This window comes from Elgaria multicarinata, chromosome 2, assembly GCF_023053635.1.
Source record: "Elgaria multicarinata webbii isolate HBS135686 ecotype San Diego chromosome 2, rElgMul1.1.pri, whole genome shotgun sequence".
NCBI classification, from domain to species: domain Eukaryota; kingdom Metazoa; phylum Chordata; class Lepidosauria; order Squamata; family Anguidae; genus Elgaria; species Elgaria multicarinata.
In genome coordinates this window covers 169,940,940-169,961,627 of record NC_086172.1, presented here as the reverse complement: position 1 = coordinate 169,961,627, position 20,688 = coordinate 169,940,940, and the positions used below count along the sequence as shown (strand labels likewise).

Genomic DNA, 20,688 nt, shown 5'->3' with positions numbered 1-20,688 from the left:
GAAGAAGAAGAAGAAGAACGCAGCAGCAGCAGCAGCAGCAGCAGCAAAAGCAACTCTGGGAGGGCACTAATTCAAAACTGACATCTATTTTTTCCACTTTCCCTAATTCTTTTTCAGTGAATAATTAGTACTTTTGCATTTCTGATGATAAAAGACGGCTTTCTCCATTTCAGGAAGTGGTTGTCCCGGTAAATGACTTCTGGGTTGTTGTTGTTTTTTTAAAAATGTGGCTTTTGTGGTCTACAGCATAATGAATAATTTCCACTTGGATGGTGGAAGACCTCCTGTTGATTTTTCTATACTGCAACAGATTCTGTAAGACATACAAAATAAAACAAAAATTGGAATGTACATGACATATTTTAGGTAAAATGCCTCAAACATGGGTAATGGTTCCAACCCTCAGAAATGCTGACTGTATTATCAAGTTTCTTAAGTCCTATTAGCGATCTTCCCATACCTTTGGAATAGGTATTGTTGATATGTTTTTCATGAAAATGGATTTTATGGGGGGAAATGTCTGCTGCTTCTTTCATTCACTATGGCCTCAGCTAAACCTACGGGTCTAGCATGACAGAGGGGTGAGGATCTCGCGATATTGTTATCGTGAGAACTCCCCCTCTGTTTACACGTGGTGCGCGATGACCACAGAGGAACAGGACGTCGCACCCGCCACTTTGTTTTTTATTTTCTTAAAGGAGAAGTGTGCATGAGCGCTTGTGCACAAAAGGTTAATTTTTTAAATTTAAAACAATTTTACCCGCTCACCCCACTACACCCCCGATGGGCACAGACTTCCTGAGGAGCTCTGCACCCCTTGCGGGGTTCCAGGCTCCTCGCGGGAACCCTAACTCTAACCCTTTTCAATTAAAGCTGCAAGAGCCCTGCCCTCTTTTGCACCTGGTCATGCTAAGCAGGGCTCCTGCAGCTTTAACTGTTGTGATGAAGAGGGAATTTCACTGGGTGCTGCATGCATACAAAGGACACCTGCTGAAATTTCCTTTTCAATACAACTGTTAACGATATAGGAGCCCTGTTCTCCTTTCCATATTGGGCGGTATAGAAATGTAATTAATTAATTAATTAATAATATGGTCACCCTAAGCATGTCATGTGAACCATTCCTAGCCATGGTGGCTGCATGACCATGGTTTAAACACACTCACTAAGCATTTGCTGCAAAACAGTTCGTGGCCTAACCGTGGCTTTGTGCGTTGTCTGAAAAGGCCCAATGATACATATTTGAACTGCTCTGCTTTCCTCAATTCCTGGAGCTTTTCATTCACAAGAGCTCTTTATTGAATCCAGAGGGCTCTGAATCAGAAATAAATCTACCGGGTTGCATTTAAGATGACTTTTCATAAAGAAAATGAATCATTTTGTCTCCAGCAAGAGAAGAATCACCATCAAAGGTTTGAAGAAGCAACCGTAAAAGTGAGTGCGTTCTTTGTACTGAGCATGTAATCTTTGCTTTAACCTGTAATTTTTCCCCCTACTGGAAGATCAAATTAAGTTCTTTAAAATACAGGCCTAATTAAGTGTTTCTCTTCTTTTTTTCCCCCTCCCCTCCCCACTCCCTCAATGGCAAATTCCTGCATAATAAAACAAGTTATATCACCCTACCAAATTAAAAAAAAAAATTAGTTAGAACATGCCTGTCATTCCAAACAAATTAGATATAAAAAGGGTGGGTTTAGGCACATCCCTGAGCAGTAATAAAACAAAAGTACTGCAAAGTTTGAGGAGAAAGTATCAGTCCAAGGAACAAGGCCTCAGTCAGTTCTGTGGATTATAGCTTAGGCTGAAGAACACTGGTAAGATTTAAGAGCTGCAGGATCTGTTTGAAAACACTCTCACCCCATTCAATACAAATGTAGACTTTTCTGACCAGGAATAAGCTCTTAAACGTTCTCAGCATGGCTAAGTTTGAACCTGGAATGGTTGTCTGTGGCGGGTGGTTATTGGCTAGTACTAGTGATGTCACAAACAGGGAAATTGAGTTGGGGGGAGAGAAAAAGGAAGGGCGAGATCCTGAAATGGCCAATGTAATTTTGCAACTATTGCTTTAAAAATAAAAATGACGTCAAACATATAAAACATTATTTAAAAATAAAAATGACGTCAAACATGGATTGTTCAACCTAAAGCCTGAGGGAGGAACAAAATTCATGTGTGAACCAGTGTTTGACATTATTATTATTATTATTATTATTATTATTATTATTATTATTATATTTACATTTCTATACCACCCAATAGCTGAAGTTCACTGGGTGGTTTAAGATAAAATACACCATAAAATACAGAATAAAAATAAAAATATACAAAAAATTTAAAAATTAGACAACTAAAAATAGTTTCAATAGAATATTAGACCTGTTTAGACAGCTGGCATAAGTGCCCTATCATATGCTATTAAATGCCTGGAAGAAGAGGACAGTTTTAACCTGACGCAGAAAAGATGACAGTGTTGGCTCCAGGCAGGCATGATTGGGGAGATCATTCCATAGTTGGTGGGCCACTACTGAAAAGGCCCTGTCCTTGTCACCACCCTCCAAGCCTCCCTCAGATGAGGCACTCAGAGGAGGAGCCCAGATGTTGATCGTAGTGTCCGGGTATGTTCAGGGCAAGAGAGGCATTCCATCAGATTTTGCGGTCCAACACCTTGAATTGTGCTTGGAAGCATACAGACAGCCAATGCCAGAATTGCATCAGGACCTTCTGGTCCCAGTTGTTCATTTAGCTGCTGCATTTTGCACAAGCTACAGCTTCTGGTCAGTCTTCAAGGGAGACGCACATGGAGTGTATTCCAGTAATCTAATTTGGAGATTAACAGAGCATAAAGTTCTAAAACCAGGTTATCCCTGTCAAGATAGGGACGTAGCTGGGCCACCAGTCAAAGCTGGTAGTAGGTACTCAGAGCCACTGAGGCACCCAAGCCCCAAGTAATAAAGATAGATCCAGGAGAGTTTCCAAGCTACCAACCTGCTCCTTCAAGGGGAGTGCAACCCCATCCAGAACAGTATATATCTGTGTATGAGACAAATTGCCAAGCCAAGTTCACACCCTGGGTGGAGGAGCCACTGTTGCTACTGCTCAAGTTATGTTTGCCTAGGATAACCCTCCCCAACTTGGTCTCTTCCACATGTACTGGATTACAACTGCTCTCCAACCTTACTGTCAGACAAGTTGGGGACAGTGGTCTGCTAGGTATCCTGGTCTCACGTTTTTTAGGGTTTTGCATGTCAGCAACAAAACCTTGAACATGGTTTGATAGCTGATACAGTTGTAGTAACACAGGTGTAATATGTACATGATGACTGCTCCCAATGGCTTCCTATAGATGTTAAACAACATTAGAGGAAAAATAGTGTCTGGTGGCACCCCATACGTCAACTGCTAAGGGGCCAGGGTACAGTCACACTATGTTATTTTCTGGAGCGGACCCTTCAAGTAAGACCTAAACCACTGGAAAATAGGGGGGGGGGAGGCCCCAGCTCATGAAAACAGTCCAGGAGGATACCACAGCCAATGTATCAAAAGCCGCCGAGAGATTGAGAAGAAGTAACAAGGTCACAATCCCCCTTTCTGCCCTCTGAAAAGGGCATCATGGTGACCAAGTCCAAATGTGTCCTGAAACTGTCCTAGGTGATAAAGGCCAGTGATGGTAGATTAAGGCCAATAGAGTAAAGTAGCTTCAATAAAGATGAGTTCACCCGGCCCCCTGAGCTCATGATTTTAATATATCTTCTATACTCCTCCCCATGAGTCACACCTGGGGGGATCCTACCCACCACAGCTTTCCCTACCCAGACTCTCATTCTAGGACAGGCTCAGAGACCCGTCACTCACGCAGAACTTGGCCAGCCTTTCCATTCCAAACCACAGGTGGGTGGCACCCACCCACCCCCAATGATTCCTAAAAGTGGAGACCTAAAATTGCACCAAGAGGGCACCAGGTTTGGGAAAGCTGGTCTAAGATTTGGGTCTTAGTCTGAATCATCTTTTCCCCCTCCAATTCTGTTTCATGAATTCAAGTCAGCCAGGAAACGAATGTGTTGAGTTTTATATTTGTCAGGAAGATTTAACAGTGTTTTTCTTCTTGGTTGTTGGTGTGTGTGTGTGTGTGTGTGTGTGTATTTACTTTTCCCACCTTTTCATATAGCATGTCATGGCTTGATTTTGCTCATCCTTATCCTGGACCTTAAAAAATAATAATACCAGGAAACAAAAACCTGGTGTGTTTCTCTTGCTAATTTTGCATTTGCTCTTTTTTATCTTTGATTTCTCTCAACAGATGCTTCATAATTCTTTCCTAGTGACAGACTTATCAGCCCTTTGGACAGATGTGTAGAATCACACCTTTGAAAGCCTTGATGAAATGACAAGCTGACAAATAGTCAAAATCCAGTAGCAAAAGGGCCTCAGCCCAAAAAGAAGCAACCCAGCCAACGCCAAAAGCCAAAACATCAAGATCGCAGCAGTCAACAGCTTCTATTTTGCCTTTGGGGACCTCTCTAGTAGAAATGTATTTTATTGCACAAGGAATGCGACGTCGTAGTATGGGATTTGGTGTGATGGGACATCCAAGCACCTAGCTTATCCTTAAAATATCAACTGAACGAAAGATGTTTCTCCCTCAGGTCGACCATGAGGAATTTCAAGAAGCCCAAAAAGTTTTGAAAAGGCTAACGTTGAGCAGGGGGTTGGACTCAATGGCCTTATACGGCCCTTCCAGCTATACTAGTCTATGATTTCTCAGATGGGGAGATCACATCCATACTTACAGGGTTTTCATTGAACAGAAAACTTGCAGTGAATTTAGCGATTTCTCCTGAGGTAAACCATCTGGGGAATTTCAAAGGAGATCAAAATACTTTTGATAAGACAAGCGATTTTTTTTCATCTGGAGGAAAGAACATATTTCCCAATGTTCAATCCTAAATACTTTGCCACATAAAAAAGTGCCCTCCATTATCTACTGCATCTATTATCATTTGGAATGACTTGTAGAATGTGATGTCAGCAGGACCTATTGGTTAGTGCAGGCGATGTCCACCATTAACATGTTTCTCTCCCATAGCTATGCCATTTTGAGAAAAAAAATAAAATTAAAAACATCTTAAAAACTAAAAGAGCCGGGACCCTGCCGTCATCTGCCATCAATGTCCCTTCAACTTATTTATTACTTAGAATCATAAAATCATATAATAGCAGAGTTGGAAGGGGCCTACAAGGCCATCAAGTCCAACCCCCTGCTCAATGCAGGAATCCACCCAAAAGCATCCCTGACAGATGGTTGTCCAGCTGCCTCTTGAATGTCTCTAGTGTGGGAGAGCCCACAATCTCCCTAGGTAACTGGTTCCATTGTTGTACTGCTCTAACAGTCAGGAAGTTTTTCCTGATGTCCAGCCGGAATCTGGCTTCCTTTAACTTGAGCCCGTTATTCTGTGTCCTGCACTCTGGGAGGATCAAGAAGAGATCCTGGCCCTCCTCTGTGTGACAACCTTTTAAGTATTTGAAGAGTGCTATCATGTCTCCCCTCAATCTTGTCTTCTCCTGGCTAAACATGCCCAGTTCTTTCAGTCTCTCTTCATAGGGCTTTGTTTCCAGACCCCCAATTCATTTCATTTTGTTTCAGTATCACCCAATAGTGGAAGCTCTCTGTTCCCTCTCAGCTAAGCTGCAATCGTCACAGTATCTAGGTAGGAAATGAATGTCCCTAAGACTAAAACATTGTTCCTTGTTGTTTTGGGTTGGGTTGGGATGGTCTTGAATAGACCATCAAGACAATTTACAAAAGAGCTGCTCCTGGTAGAGATGAACCCTCTTAGAACGGCTTGGTTGAATCCAGCTGCCTACAATTTTGGACTCTCCTTGAGGAAGGGGGGGGCAGATCTGACGGGCATGATGAGTGCCTGCACTTCTGAATTTACCACGACACCACTGATGGGGTTTGCTGTGAATATATCCTGGCATAAAGCCCCTGAAACTAGTGCTGTGTCGAATATTTCGAGTCATTTCTGGCCATTTGTAGGGTGAGGGGGGGAGTCAAAATGAATACTCCAGCTAAAGAGGCTGGGGACGGGGCATGCAGAATTTCAACAAATGTTCTCATTGGGGAGGGAGTTTCTGATTACTTTTACAATGTAGGAGGTGACCGAAGGGTCATATATCTCTAAAAACACCCCCATGCAGTGTGACAGTAATGCAGGGCTCTAAGCACTGAGAGCTTTGACCGAGGAGGGAACATGACATTGCATGGTTTCCAGAGTGTTCAGGAGTTGCCGCCAGGCTGTAAGCTTATTTACAAAGAGCACCAGGCTGCTGCAAGCAAGAATGGAGCTTTTGGAGCTTTAGGAAAGCGTCTTTCCCCACCCCACCCACCCCTCTCTGGGCGCAGTTCATGACTGGTGCACTTTCCTCCAGCTCTACAGCACTTTCTATGCCCCCCTGATGGTTTTTCCCAGGAACACTGAGGTGTTGCCAGACAGGGTTTTTCCAAGTGCAAAGCACAGCGATTCAACATGCCTCTCACCCATCACCCCGCAAGGTGCCAAAACGCCAAGCTGATTCCCGTTCCTCGACAGCATGGGGGCTGGCAGGATTTGCATGGGATCGATGATGTATAAGATCCCTCCAAGCAAACACGTGCTACTAGATTTCCAGTGCAAAAGCCAGCACATATTGCGTGGGTGAGAGAGAAAAGGGATGGAGGGGGGGAAATGACTTGTTCTAGGCCCCAAGCACATGACCTTTGAAGTTCATGGTAGCTATGGTGATTTCATGGTAATTGGAAGCTATGCTGGCTTCCAGCTGTGAGCCTTGGGTTTGTGGGTTCTATGTTATACTCAGGGTTCTCCTATGGGCTGGAAGGGGCCTACAGCAATTACACAGAAGTCATACATGTCATTGTCATTGAAGGGCTCACAATCTGAAGGCGCATCTTTTGTCTGGTGGGGCGGCTGGTCCATTACATTCGCCATCTTTTGTTCAAAACAAGCAATCTTCGCTCCAAGATCAAGTTCAGGGAAGACCAGTTCTGCATGTTTTGCAGCAGGAGTTAAATAAACAGTGCACAGTACTGACTGGCTGGGATCTGTGACATCACAAACCTGCCTTCCCTGGAGGAGCTTTACCAATGTTTCAGAACTGACTTCTAAGAGAGAGAGAGAGGCTATAAATACATTTACAAGCAGTACTTTAAAATGAAAAAGGGCTCTTTGAAGGAAGGTGAGAGATGTAAAACAGACAACTAAATCACCATTCAAATTGCTGGTAAGTACATCTGTCAAAAGCATTGTGAGGTTGTCAGGAAGGAGGGAAGCTCAGCTCACGCTGCATAAGAAAAGTAAGATCCTGGTAAGATCTCTCTCTCTCTCTCTCTCTCTCTCTCTCTCTCTCTCTCTCTCTCTCTCTCTCTGTGTGTGTGTGTGTGTGTGTGTGTGTGTGTGTGTGTGTATTCACCTTATGCAGGGCTGGCCCAAGACATCTTGCTTCCTGGGATGAAGAACAAGATGGCGTCCCTCCCATTATATGGGCAAGAGCTTACTGGGGTGGCAGCTAAATCTTTCTTCAATGCTGTAAATGGGACAACATCCTCCGCTACACCTGAAGGCAGCAGGCTAGCTTAGCGGCCTGAAGGCAGACCATGTGGCACAAAGCTCTCTCTTACAACACCTTGCTGCCACCTCCCAACATCTGCTACCTGTGGTGATCGCCTCACTCTCTCCAACGCTAGGCCCTAGCCTTACATGATGAGTACGGGTAGCTTGCAGGACCAAACAAGGCATGCCATTTAAGTATAAAAATCCTTCCTACTGACTAATATTTTCTGATCCGTATTACTTCCCTTCATCCAATATGCTGCTTCCATTCCTACTATCATATACTTATATACATCTGAGCTACTATGGGTCAGAAATCCGAACAACCTCATATGCAGGGAGGGGTTATTGTAGCTGCCATTAAACTAGGATGACCATATGAAAAGGAGGACAGGGCTCTTGTATCTTTAACAGATGTATTGAAAAGGGAATTTCAGCAATTATTTGTATATATGGAGAACCTGGTGCAATTCCCTCTTCATCACAACAGTTAAAGCTGCAGGCGCCCTGCCCTCTTTTAAATCTGGTCACTCTAGTATAGCTCCTGCACCTTTAACTGTTGTGATGAAGAGGGAATTGCACCAGGTTCTCCATATATACAAATGACACCTGCTGAAATTCCCTTTTCTATACAACTGTTTGTTATGCACAGTGAGTTGTCCTGGCAGAATTCTATCAGCCTATGAATGGTATTAAAGGCAAAACTGAAATACTTTGGCCACATAATGAGAAGACAGGATACCCTGGAGAAGAGGCTGATGCTAGGGAAAATGGAAGGCAAAAGGAAGAGGGGCCGACCAAGGGCAAGATGGATGGATGATATTCTGGAGGTGACAGACTTGACCTTGGGGGAGCTAGGGGTGGTAACGGCCGACAGAAAGCTCTGGCGTGGGCTGTTCCATGAAGTCACGAAGAGTTGGAAACGACTGAACGAATAAACAACAATACAACTGTTAAAGATCCAGGAGCCCTGTCCTCTTTTCCATATGGTCACCCTAATTAAACGATTGGGAGCCAGAAATCCTTGCTGATCCACTGCAGATCATCCAGCGACCTGCTTCTGCCTCCTCTTCCTCCTCCTCTGCTAGAACATGGGAGAACCTGACGGATTGCCACCACCACCCATGGTAGTTATTGGGGCTGGGGTTGGGGAAGTGTCCTTTAGACTTTCCATCTCAGGCATCGAAAAGTCTTGGACTGGCCCTGGGTGAAGGCAATTCAACGGAGCTGCTCCATATGCTTTCATTTTGAGCTACGAGCCTGCATGATCCAGATAGCAGTGGAGTTAAAAACAGAAGTGCTATAAGCATCCATTCTATAATAAACCCCGGCCGGCAACTCACAGGAGCCCACGGGATGGGCAGGAGCTCCCAAATTGGCTATTTTTGTGTAAACGGCAACGCCATGGCTGGCCCTTACGGCTTTCCTTCCCAGCTGTTCTGTGGAGTAAATCTGTTCTATATCGGTTTGTTTACCTAGTCTGCTGTAGGAACAGTTCCCATGACGGCCTCCATGAGCAGAAGCCGGCCGAGCAGGCCTCCAGCAGAGGCAGAAGGACCCTATGGATTTTTGTGCGGACGCTGAGGTGAATTGCTGTGGCACGGAATCAGCCAGGCTTCAAAAGAGCATGAAGTGTGAGTTCCAGAACATGGCAGCTGATCAGGAACTCTCGATTTATTTCTGGGCTTATTTATTTTTATGTTGCATCAAGCATGCAGGTTTGGAAACCAATAGTTCCATCTTCAAAGTGTTCTGCTAAAGTGGCAGCCATTCCCGTGAATGGGCTTGATGCTGAGGGAGGCCTCATGGGACCAGAGTGTGCACGTGGGTTCCACTTACATTTTTGATTTTGGAGGGAAGTCGGTGGTTGGATTTAACAGCTCCCAGTGTAACTTTTTTGTAACAAGGGGTGGACAGACTCACCCACGTCTGGCTTGTTGGTTCGTTGCTGAGCTGCCTTTGCTGCCTGCCCCTGCTTGTGGTGCTGCGTAAGTTTCTCAACAGTTTGTTGAGTGCCCAACAAAGCTGCCGGGCCATCGGTCCTCTTGCCAAGCTGCCATTTTGCGCAACAATGACATCTCGGGCATTTTTGGGAAGGGACGTGTGTAAATGGCGGCCGTAAAAGAGCCGCTTGTGCAACATTACAGGTGAGATGTTCACGTGACATCCCTATTTGTGATGATGTCACATTGGTTAGATAGGAGGCTGGGCTATCTAACGCTTACTGAACTCCCAGTCAGAAGAGTTCCTCATGAACTTCTTTAAGGTTCTTCGCTGTGCTTATCTTCTTTGTGCTATAAGAGGAAGTCATAAGACAAACTCCAAAGTGGTGGAAACAGGCTGTGCACAATGTTGATTGTTTGGCCCTTATATCAGTTGTCCCTCTTCTTGAAACAGGCTGTGCACAGTGCTGATTGGTTGGCCCTTATATCAGTTGTCCCTCTTCTTGAAACAGGCTGTGCACAGTGTTGATTGGTTGGCCCTTATATCAGTTGTCCCTCTTCTTGAAACAGGCTGTGCACAGTGCTGATTGGTTGGCCCTTATATCAGTTGTCCCTCTTCTTGAAACAGGCTGTGCACAGTGCTGATTGGTTGGCCCTTATATCAGTTGTCCCTCTTCTTGAAACAGGCTGTGCACAGTGTTGATTGGTTGGCCCTTATATCAGTTGTCCCTATTCTTGAAACAGGCTGTGCACAGTGTTGATTGGTTGGCCCTTATATCAGTTGTCCCTCTTCTTGAAACAGGCTGTGCACAGTGCTGATTGGTTGGCCCTTATATCAGTTGTCCCTCTTTTTGAAACAGGCTGTGCACAGTGCTGATTGGTTGGCCCTTGCGTCAATTGTGGAAACTCCTTCTCCCTCTGGATTCTCAGAGAAGTTATGAAAGTATTTTTAAAGTGATTCTTTTTGAAGTGAGCAGGTAGCCAAATCTGGTGGTCAGTACAGAATCCCCCAAAAGAAAGTGGATAGCCTACCTGAGGCATGGGAGAAGATGTTATGCATACAACATTATAGGACTGAAGGTGAGGGAACCCTAAAACCTGTGCCCTTTGCTCTCTGAACGTATGTCTGTGGACAGCCTTAAAAATGATTGGTTTGTACTTCCATCTCTTCCAGGTTTGAGTGTCCATTTGAAACTGCTTTGCTTGAGCGCCCTCAGATTCTGGAGCCAATATCACTTCCAGTCGCTGAGCCCCACTGGGAAATAAAAGGGTTGGATAGAAGATTTTTTAAAAAAAACATGCACACAAACCAGCTACAATAAAATGCAATAAAACCACCAGGAGACAATAAAACAAACACACAAATCTGGCAACATAATAAGGTAGCAGGTAAAAATGTAGCAGGATAGCATCACATTTGATTTGTAGCACTTGGAAAGGCATGTGAATTTTGCTTTGGGGCCTGCATAATTCAACATTGTTATTGTCTTTTCACAGCATATTCCAGATCATGATCACATCTGGCAAAACTACATTTCTCCAACTATACTGATGTTGTGGAAGGGGATTTTTTTTAAATTTTTATCTTCTTACCAAATAAATAAAAATAAATAAAAGATGATTACCAGAGTCATTCAAGTAACTTCCAAAGGTAAGACGTCTAAAGCACACACACAAAAATCACCTTTTCACACTTGGCAAAAACAATAGAGAGGAAAATCCACTTTAAAAAAGCTATTCCTCCATCCCCATAGTGCGAATGATTTAGGCTGGATTCCAGCGGCAGAAAGAACAACAGGATTTTTTCCCAGGATGAGGAAGTATCTGTATTCTTTAATTTCAATTGAAAACTTTTGGTATCTCTTTTCAGGCTCTGCCTCATTTTGTTCATATCATATTTAAGATCATTATCTGAGGCCTTTCGCCAGGTGCCCCCACGAAATGAGGCAAGGTGGGTGGCAACGAGAGCTTTTTCAGTGGTGCCCCCCCCCAATTTGTGGAATGCGCTGCCCAGACAGACTCACCTGATGCCAACATTATGATCTTTCCAGCACTGTAAAGATTTTTTTCCCCTCAGGCATTACAAGAACTGTGTTAGTGCTTTATTCATCTCTTGGATTTAATTTGATTTGATCATGTTCTACTTGTTTTATTCTTTGCTGCTGAGGGTTTCCCCCTCCCCCTTGGTTTTATTCTGTGCTGTTTTCAATTTTTGTCTTAATTTTTTGTGATGGGTGTTTTTAATGTACTGTAAAGACATTACAGTACATAATGTACTGGACATAATGTACTGTATGTACATAATGTATTGGAGAGCCAGAGAGCTCCGGCTATTGGGCGGTATAGAAATGTAATAAATAAATAAATAAATAAATAAACCACCAGAGTACTTTGGTTCTTGGGTAGTTTAATACAGTAAATAAATAAATAAATGATATATTTATATTTCTTTCCAGGTTTTGTCTGCAAATATTACATTATATTATATTGTTTTTTGCAAATATTATGTTATTTTGGTGTCAGATAAGGATGGACAAATCTGGAGATTCTAGTTTCTTTCCGCTTCTTGTTTTTCTAATCTGAAGTTCAGTTGGTCTTCAACTTTGAGAATTTTTTTTTAAACAGATATGTATTTTGTGCATATTTCTCCTAATACATGCATATGTTTTAAATGTTGTAAACCACCCAGAGAGCTTCGGCTGTGGGGCGGTATATAAATGTAATTAAATAAATAAATAAATAAATAAATAAATATTATATGCAATTTTGCCTAATATGCATATTTTTGCAATCCAGATATAATGCATTTTAATGTTAATTTCACGATAAAGTAACTGCCTGAATATATGCACTTTTGTGGACACTTTTTTGGATTGGAGAATTCCCATGCGAAATTTGGAGGCATACGGATTTTGATGGATAACAGAGTTTGGGTTTGCATCTTCTATGAAAGTGTGGAATTAGGTAGGGTGACCGTATGAAAAGGAGGACAGGGTTCCTGTATCTTTAACAGTTATATTGAAAAGAGAATTTCAGCTGGTGGCATTTGTATGCATACAGCACTGGTGAAATTCCCTCTTCATTACAACAGTTAAAGCTGCAGGAGCCCTGCCCTCTTTTGTATATGGTCATTCCAATATAGCTCTTGCAGCTTTCACTGTTGTGATGAAGAGGGAATGCCACCAGGTGCTGCATGGAGACAAATGACACCTGCTGAAATTCCCTTTTCTATGCAACTGTTAAAGATACAGGAGCCCTGTCCTCCTTTTTATATGGTCACCCTAGATTTTGAGCTTGCTAGCTTAATGCATGAAATGAGTTTTGGTTTGGTTTTAGCTTTCCAAGGCCTCACTGGTCCCTGTACCAAATTTAATAGCATTTTTTCCCCCTGAAAGCATGAGACTTTGCAATTCCAGGGAGTCTCGGGCCTCATGCTCTTCTGTTTATTTATAGAGTCTACTGCAAGAAGATTGATGTCAGAGCTGTTTCATTGTCCATGAGCTCTGTGTCAGAACCAATCTCACCAGGTGGAACCATGCTCACTGGGTGAGTGTAGCATAGGGTATGTAATAGGTAGCACACACAGTTTTCGAGAATCCATTTCCCTCCCACCTTTTGAAGGCCGCCTTCTCACCAAAGCTATATTTAGCCCAAGCATCTGTGGTGACAGTCATTTTTTTAGCATTTAGGAAATGCTAGTGCTGCCTTCTGGTGAGATGCCAGGTGCTACTGGGAAACATTTGTTAGAATTATTTTGGGAGCTCCCAGAGCCAGAGTGACCATCAATCACCACATGGAAGCCATTCAGATCTGGGCAACTTCATCTTTGCATGTCAATGGGGGTAGGGGAAGAAGGCAGGTTTGAGAAAATCCTCTCCCCCACCCCCAAACCCCTAATGTGGGTTCTCTAATGTGTGTAGGTGTGGTACACTTGATCCTAACACATGCCTACACACACCAAATTTGAGCATTAAGGGTTGCACATATCAAGCCTTCTCACATGACAATTATTTCATTAATAATTTCATTTCTATACCACCCTATAGCTGAAGCTCTTGGGGCAGTTTACAACAACTGATCAAAATACAGCATAAGAAAAATAGTCTAAAAATTTTATCATAGAAAAATTCAATCAATGTAAAGAGCTAAAAACAATATTTTATATATATCCCTAATAGACCTGTTCTAAAACAGCAGATATAGATGCCTCATATATCATTAAATGCCTGGGAGTAATGGACATTCTTTACCTGGCACCAAAAAGATCATAGAATCATAGAATAGTAGAGTTGGAAGGGACCTATAAGGCCATCGAGTCCAACCCCCTGCTCAATGCAGGAATCCACAGGAATGACAGTGTCAGTGCCAGGTGGGCTTCAGTAAGGACCTGATTTCATAGTCAGGGCCACAACTGAGAAGGCCTGTCCTTTGTTGCCACCTTTCGAGCTTCCCTTGGAGGGGGCATTCAAAGGGGGGCAGATGTTGATCATAGTGTTCGGGCATGTTCAGGTAAGGAGAGGCATTCCGTCAGGTATTGTGGTCCCAAGCCGTGTAAGGCTGTACAGGTTTAAACCAGCACCTTGAATCGGGCTAGATACAGGCGTCCAATGCAAGCAGGCCAGAATTGGTCTTATCTGCAACAAATGCACCTGCATCATATTAATATCAAACGTTTTATCAAATTCATGGCGGTGAGGCTCTTTGGATACCTGGGCAAGTACAGCCACGGACGCATGGTAGGGATGTCTGAGCTGAGCCGTGGGCTTTTCCTGAAACACAAGATTTTGGGGGTGGGGGAGTTCCTGTGTAAACAGAAGGTTGTGCAAATTGCAGCTGCAATTTGCAAAATTGCACAAAATCCAGCCATAATTTGCACAAATTATACGACAAATTACAATTTGTGTAACATTCCATTTTGGTCCCTCCATCTGCACCTAACACTGGTGTCTGTAATTTGGGAAGTTACGAACAGGCCTTATACAATACAATGTTGCCTATTCCTCATGCAAAATAAACAGGCCTCAAAAGAACAGTGTATGTAACAAACATTGCTGCAGTTTCTTCTTGTGACTTTTAGAATTGTATTTTACTTATTTCTCATAAGAGACTCCCCGAACCACCCCAGTTTATATCAAATGGATCTGTACACTGCCCTGTGTTTGCTTTTCTCTCCATGGTGTGGATTTTTTTGGTCAGGGGTCAGGGTTGTATTTAGGAAGTGAGTATAATAACTAATAGATAAGTCAGAAAGGAGCTATGATCACTGACTCCAGCAAAAGCTTTGAACGCCATTATTAGTTTTTGCAAAACCACTTCAATTTTATATTTTAAGAGATGAGAACGCCCCCCTGCTTGAGTCATGATTGACAACATTGGCTGTGTGTGTGTGTAGGAGTGGTGTTCCCAAAGACATACTTCTAGGGGTGCAATCCTATGCATGTTTAAACAGAAAAATATATATAATTAAAATAATAAAATAATAATCCAGGGCCGCTGGGGGGGAAATGGAGGTCAGAATATTTATTTTATTTATTTATTTATTTCACTTATATACCGCTCCCGTAGCCGGGGCTCTATGGGCAGTTTACAGAAATTCTAAAATTAAGATAAAAACAAGTATATAAAATTTAAAGTTCTAAAACACAGAACATACACACATAAAACATTAAAAACCGTTAAAAGAAAAACTAAACATGTGGGTGATTAAGATGTGCCGCCATATGCCTGGGCAAAGAGGAAAGTCTTAACCTGGCGCCAGAAAGATAGCAGCGTTGGTGCCAGGCGAGCCTCGTCAGGGACATCATTCCATAGTCTGGGGGCCACCACCGAAAAGGCCATGTCCCTCATTGCCACACTCCGAGCCTCTCTTGGAGTAGGCACCCAGAGGAGGACCTTAGATGTTGAACGTAGTGACCGGGTATATTCACGTCGGGAGAGGCGTTCCATCAGGTATTGTGGTCCCAAGCCGTGTAAGGCTTTGTAGGTCAAAACCAGCACCTTGAATTGGGCTCAGAAACATACAGGCAGCCAGTGCAAGCGGACCAGAGCAGGTGTTATATGGTCAAACCTTCTGGTTCCCGAAATCAATCTGGCAAGAAGAGGACATCAGCAAACAGATGGCCCCCAACTGTTGCATAGAGCAGGAGGTCCTCAGTTCCTTTAATTTTACCCCATCTCACCTCCACATAGCACAGAAAATGAAGTGGGTATATAATACCATTTTCTGATGTCACATAAAAAAGACAGACAGTGAAGTTTATTTGGCCTATTACTCAAAAGACGTTTATTTGAACCTGTCGGGAGAGACTGTTCTTAATTCTAATGAACCTTCTTTTTAATTACCACTCAATTAAAATTCCTTGCCCCTCCCCCTTCCCCAATTTTCATCTTCTTTACACTTCTTGGGAAAGTCCCCCCCCTCTGAAACCTCCTGGCTTCAGCTTCCAAGTCTGTTGTACAGAGATGATAGCATTTCTCAGCCCCACAGGGGAAGCTGCAAAAAATAATTATTATTGTTCAAGAAAGCGCTTTGAAATTGAAAAGAGCTGGAAGACTTGATTTTGTCCTTCAGGCTGTAGCCTGGCAAAGCCCTCAGTAACTGAACTGGGAGCTTTGCTTGGACTGAACAGTTAACTTACAATAGAATAGAGAGCACTTCCAAATCACCCTTTAGCCTAGAAGAGTTTTCAGGGCAAGAGAAGGAAATATAAAGGTGGGGCAGAGCCTGTGGGTTAGGGCCATTATAATCCCTGATCTGTAGAAACTTAGGCCTTAGCTAGACCTAAGGTTTATCCTGGGATCATCCTGGGGTCATCCCTGTTCATGTAAATGACACACAGCATATCCCAGGAGCAGGCAGGGACCACCCTGGGATAAACCTTAGGTCTAGCTAAGGTCACAGTGTCCCACCGTTTTCTGTGAAAGATGAACTCCAAGTGGCTCACGAGAAATCACACAAAGGCCTAATCTACACTAAACAGGATATAGCGCTATGAAAGCGGTATGAAATTGGTATATAAAAGGCAGGAGCCACACCAAGCAGGATATAGCAATATGAAAGCGGTATATGGTATGTGTCAATGGGCCCCAACAGTTGTCAATGCACTTCAGTACCGCTACAAAGCAGTAATGTGGCTCCTGCCTTTTCTATACCATTTTCATAGTGCAGTATCCTGCTTGGTGTAGATTAGGCCGAAGATATCTCTGATTGGGTGAAGGATATCCTGCCCCTGAATCAAAATTGGAAAGGGATAGGCTGTGTTTAACAGAAGATAAGGGAAAGGCAGTCCATACATGCTCAGAGGCACAGTAATGATTAGGGTGACCATAAGGAAAGGAGGACAGGGCTCCTGTATCTTTAACAGCTGCATAGAAAAGGGAATTTTAGCAGGTGCCATTTGCATGCCTGCAGCACCTGGTGAAATTCCCTCTTCATCACCACTGTTAAAGCTGCAGGAGACCTGCCTAGTATGACCAGATACAAAAGAGGGCAGGGCTCCTGCAGCTTTCACTGTGGTGATGAAGAGAGAATTTCACCAGGTGCTGCAGGCACGCAAATAACACCTGCTGAAATTCCCTTTTCTATGCAACCGTTCAAGATACAGGAGCCATGTCCTCATTTCCATATGGTCACCCCACCCCTGCTTCTTCTTCCCCTCTTATGCCTTCCCGCTTGTCCTGCTCCTGTATAGGTTCTGAGCAACTTGACCAATGGCATGCAGAAATCTTTCTGCCCGCCCAGCTTTCTGTGACATCAAGGCAGCTCAGCCAACCGGTGGCGGATATCTCATTACCATCCATACTAGAGGCTCCCTTTTTTCTTCTGGAAAATAGATTGACTTAAATCAGGAAAAGTGGAATGGAAAGGAAACATAAGTAGGTGCATGGTTGCAACCGGAGGGCTTTTTCTCTCTGTTTTAATTTGTGTTTGCGATACTGGAGGCAGAATGAAGGTTTTTAGCTTGAGTCAGATCTCTTGCTTTCATATTCAACTGGGAATAAATGGCGATAAGAAAAAATAATAATATGCAACTGAAAGGTGTAAAGTAACCAAGAAGACCTGGAGGCTACACTTTGAATGAAGTGCTATGATTAAAAAGCAACCTGGGATTTTTTGTGATTACGTTTAGTATTGGAAGAAATGTAATTACTTTGAAAGGGAAGCTTTGCACAAAAGTGTGAATTTGCAAAACACCCTCTAATAAATAATGTGGGTTTTCCCCCCTGAAAAAAAAGTGTTGTAATTACTGAAAATGCGCCCACACACACAATCACTGAAAAACAGGGTCAGATTTCTTACTGTTTAACCAAAGATCCTCAACCACTGCAAACTTCACCCATCAATGACATAAGAACATAAGAAGAGCCATGCAGGATCAAACCAACGGTCCATCTAGTCCCGCACTCTGTTCACACAGCTGCCTGCAGGAAACCCACAACAAGGACACGGGTGCAATGGCATCCTAACACCCATGTTCCCCAGCAACTGAGATATATAGGCTTATATACACTAGAATAATAAGGACATATTGTTCTAAAGTTGAACCGCCTAGAGAGCTTCAGCTATTGGGCGGTATAAAAATGTAATAAATAATAATAATAAATAAAGTTGGGACCCCTCGTTATCAAAACGTTCAGTGCTTTCTGCATGTTAGATGTTTTTCAACTCTGCACTGGCTCACAACAGCAGCTCTTGCAATCTGGTGTAACAGAGTAGCTAGGAAATTCTGCTGTTCAAATATTGTGTCTGCTGAGAATCCACCCAACGAATGGTGTGAAGGTGCACAAAGCAAAGTGCTACAGCCATCAGGGATGCCGCTAGGTGATTTTAGACTCTGGACTAAATAGTCATAAGTGTGCATGATTTCACTTCAAAATGTGGTAAGCCTAGGGGGACCACATGGAAAGGAGGACAGGGCTCCTGTACCTTTAAGGGTTGTACGGAAAAGGGAATTTCAGCAGGTGTCATTTGTATATATGGGGAACCTGGTGAAATTCCCTCTTCATCAGAACAGTTAAAGCTGCAAGTGCCCTGCCCCCTTTTAAATCTCTGGTCATTCTAGTATAGCTCCTGCAGCTTTAACTGTTGTGATGAAGAGGAAATTTCACCAGGTGCTGCATGCGTACAAATGACCCCTGCTTAGGGTGACCATATGAAAAGGAGGACAGGGCTCCTGTATCTTTAACAGTTGTATAGAAAAGGGAATTTCAGCAGGGGTCATCTGTATGCATGCAGCACCTGGTGAAATTCCCTCTTCATCACAACAGTTAAAGCTGCAGGAGCTACACTAGAGTGACCAGATACAAAAGAGGGCAGGGCTCCTGCAGCTTTAGCTGTTGTGATGAAGAGGGAATTTCACCAAGTGCTGCATGCATGCAAATGACACCTGCTGAAATTCCCTTTTCTATACAACTGTTAAAGATACAGGAGCCCTGTCCTCCTTTTCATATGGTCACCCTAAGCAGGGGTCATTTGTACGCATGCAGCACCTGGTGAAATTTCCTCTTCATCACAACAGTTAAAGCTGCAGGAGCTATACTAGAGTGACCAGATTCAAAAGAGGTCAAGACTCCTGCAGCTTTAACTGTTGTGATGAAGAGGGAATTTCACCAGGTGCTGCATGTGTACAAATGGGCTGGCGAATATTGTTGCACCATGTCCTGCTTTGTTATTCCTTGGTCGACAACTTTTAGCTGTGTGAACGAAAATACTGGATTAGATGGACCCTTGGTCTGATCCAGCATGGCACTTCCTATGTTCATTATCCTGAGTAACAGAAATAAAGTTAAATAAAATGAGTTCACTGGATTGCCATAGGCAAGCTACTACAGTACCTCCCAGTCATTCTTCTGGTTTGCAATGTGGGGCTAATAATATTCCCTTCCCTTGCAGGGTGCTTATTAGGATTATTCACATAATACAGGGGAATTGCTTTGTGCCATCTGAAGGGCTCTATAAATACCAAGCATCACTAGAAGTCAAGTAAGGCCTTCAATGCCATGCCGATGGTACATCAACCAACAGCATGCTACTGTGGGATACCATAGGGCAGGCTGTCGTTGCCAATTAGGAATCCCCATAGTTAGGAAATCTTTGTTGGCTCAACAGAGTTCCGGGCTATGTACAAGTCACTTTGTATCTGCGAGCTAAATAGCGGGCTGTTCCTCAAATTCTAGGAAATGCTTTGTGTATTTTGGGGGGAAGGTTCTGCAATTTGCACAAATCCCTGAGCAGAGTTTGCACAAATTGCTCAGAAATTTGCACAAATTGCAGAACCTACCCTGCCCCGCCCCCAAATCGTTCAAAATTCCTGGGAAAGCCATTAACTGGCCCAACTCCATGCAGGTTTAGTTGGGGGATGCAGCAGGAACCAAAATGAAGTTGGGGAGGGGGCAACCTAGGAAAACTCATCAAACTCCACCCCCCAAATGGATTTCTCCAACATCCTTATTGCCAATATGTAGCACTACATCGCTGGTGCCTCTGAAACCACACTGAGCCAAACGCTTAAGTACCAAACACCTCCATGCACACCTCAGATGTGACACGAGAAAATGTTGGCAGATTCTATTCCTTGCCGTGGAAACCTTCTCAATGGAGCTCAAGTACTTGAAGTTCCTTAACTGGGCTACTTTTGTAGCAGCCACTTGTAGCTCTCCGATAAAAAGTGTTTGCGATTCACTTGTCAATTTCTCCTGTCCTTCTTGCAGCCGACACATTGGTCTTCAGTGATACCATATCGGTCTTATTATAGAACATATCCGTTTCCACATTCCTCGGGAGTTCCATGTTAGGGAGCCGTTCTCCCTAGGATACATTGGATATGCCTTCATTCCAAAGAAAGAAAAAGGAAGTTCTACCATGGTGTATAGATAGGGCTGCGTCTACACCAGCCGTTTATTCCAGGATAATATCGGAGTCGTCCCTACTGTGCGTCCCCACATGACGCACAGCTGATCCTGTGGAGATCTCGGGTCCACCCCTCAGTTATTCAGGAATATCACTGACTGGATTTGTCACAGTTTTTCTAGCTATCTTGCTACAATCCGAACGTCTGCGGCTGGTGTGCCCCTCCTTCACGGAGCTGCTGCTGTTTAGAGCGAGTTCACGGCTCGGTGAACAGCCAACCCGCTGCCAG

General features: G+C 43.5%; 1 long non-coding RNA gene across 1 annotated transcript; it reads right to left on the bottom strand.

The window, feature by feature from the left end:
* Positions 1-228: 228 nt before the first annotated feature.
* LOC134413605 (uncharacterized) lies at positions 229-8,997 on the bottom strand. Its single transcript, XR_010026553.1, has 3 exons — positions 8,951-8,997; positions 7,116-7,159; positions 229-313 (listed from the first exon to the last, which is right to left on the bottom strand). It is a non-coding gene; the product is annotated as an uncharacterized LOC134413605 (long non-coding RNA).
* Positions 8,998-20,688: the final 11,691 nt, after the last annotated feature.